The sequence below is a fragment of the Nothoprocta perdicaria genome, unplaced genomic scaffold, assembly GCF_003342845.1.
Source record: "Nothoprocta perdicaria isolate Ctin4 unplaced genomic scaffold, notPer1 scaffold_459, whole genome shotgun sequence".
In the NCBI taxonomy this organism is placed as follows: Eukaryota; Metazoa; Chordata; class Aves; order Tinamiformes; family Tinamidae; genus Nothoprocta; species Nothoprocta perdicaria.
This window is the reverse complement of record NW_020455709.1, coordinates 1-1,757: the sequence shown is the minus strand read 5'-3', so window position 1 is coordinate 1,757 and position 1,757 is coordinate 1. Positions and strand designations below refer to the sequence as shown.

The 1,757-nt window shown below is 48.9% G+C and overlaps 1 long non-coding RNA gene across 2 annotated transcripts; it reads left to right on the top strand.

Annotated features, from left to right (window-relative positions):
• On the top strand, positions 1-1,757 carry LOC112953626. Of its 2 annotated transcripts, none has more exons than XR_003250584.1 (3): positions 1-31; positions 518-603; positions 1,652-1,757. It is a non-coding gene; the product is annotated as an uncharacterized LOC112953626 (long non-coding RNA). The 2 variants fall into 2 exon arrangements; XR_003250585.1 differs by lacking the exon at positions 1,652-1,757 and adding an exon at positions 1,299-1,312.

Genomic DNA, 1,757 nt, shown 5'->3' with positions numbered 1-1,757 from the left:
TCTGCTGTGATTGCACCTTGAATTACAGAAGGTGAGATGTTTTAAGTCCTTATGCAAAAGAGCTAAAATATTTCTCTCTTGCTCTTTCTGTGTAACTTATCTTTTTATATGTCAAAAGCTTGAAGAAAAGGAGCACAGAATAAATAGTTCAATAGCCTTTTGAAATGATCAGCTGTATCCATCTTCTTATTGGTCACGGAAGTTCTTGCCTTCTTAAAATGTAAGGTAATGTTTAATGAAGGAGCCAGTTTTTTTGGCAGGCCTTTGTCTTTTTACAAGGAAGGTCCTCATCTCCAAACTTCTGTTGAGGTTGTTGTAGCCCTGGGGAGGATGTCTTAGTAATGGTGTGTCCTAACCAGCCCACCTGGTCAGTGTCACAGCTGTGGAAGCCTCTAGTTGGGCTGGGTGGCTGCCAGTAATTCCCAGGGGTGAGGGTTGTAGGSCTGTGAGTGGGGCAGGAGAGGAAACTATGGGGTGGGAAGGGGTCTAGCACTAACCAAGTGTTGTTTTTTCTTAGGCTTTCTAAGCACAGCTTTTGAGCTGCTTTTCCTGGACAAGCAGGAAAAAACTAAGTAGAACAAAGGCCTTGAAAACATATTTAAGGTGAGTGCAAGCTTTTTTTTTAAAAAAAAAAAAACCTGTGGGACAGGGTTCACTGCTTGATGGCGTTGTGATCAGCTTCTCCTGCTGATGGGTCACAGGGCACTGAAAAGGGCAGGAGTGCAGAATGGGATGTGAGTGGGAAAGATGCACAAGCCACTCTGAAGTTTGTATAGGGGCATTTAGCCCTTCAKTAAGGGGGCAGGGAGGAGGAGCAAGGCAAATGTATCTCACCCTATTGCCCAGCTCTAGGTATTCCCTGTTGGAAGGGGGACAGAAGAAATGCAATTGAGATGGCTTCCAGGCAAGGATCTGCAACAAATGAGGGGAAGGTTGCTAGAGCAATGGGGATAATGGTATATGTGCCAGCAGGCCTAAGCACTGCAGTCTGTCAGTTCACCCTTAGCTTTTGAGGTGAGCAGAAGCTGCCTTCTCTTCTGGGGTCCCAATTGTTGGCAAGGCTCTCGAAAATTGAGTACAGGACTTACTGTGAGGAGGATATGCAACCTTAGTCCCTACTCTCAGCTCAACACTGAGACATCAGTGGGCAGGAGGTCTAGGGAGGTGTCTCAGTTGGATGTATGAGTTGTGTTTATAGTGCCTGCCAAGTGKAAAAGCTGGAAGAAGCTGTAGGTGCAACTGAGGTAAAAGGCTTGGGTTGTGTCTAGGCCTTCATGTGGGCCTTGTGTGTCCTGTAGGCATGGCAAGAGGTTTGCAGCATAATTTGAGTTACTGCTTTCATCTTGAGTGTTGGAAGATGAGGCCTGCAGTGCTTGCACAATCAGCTGTGTGCTGCAGGGATTCCCCAGGCTGAGCTGTGTCCTGGGCCCTTGAGGAGAAGCATTTTGCTGCTGCGGGGCCAGCTCTATGGAGCTAGTGATTCCCTCTGAATTTCTACCCACCAAAGCAGTTCAGCTGCAGCAAGGTGACACGGGGCCTTCAGACTGCAGAGCCAGGGCCTCTGGTTGCTGGGGGCATGAGTATTGGCTGAACAGCCTGCAGAAGGGAGAGCTGAGTGGGAGGCCCCTTGGCTGAGCCTGTGCCTTGGCAGGACTCRGCCAGATCCCTGAAGATGTGTCCCTGCACTGCCAGCAAGAAGCTGCCTCCTGTCCCTCGACTGGAGGTTGAGAACACAGGCAACAACTGGGAAGAGCAGG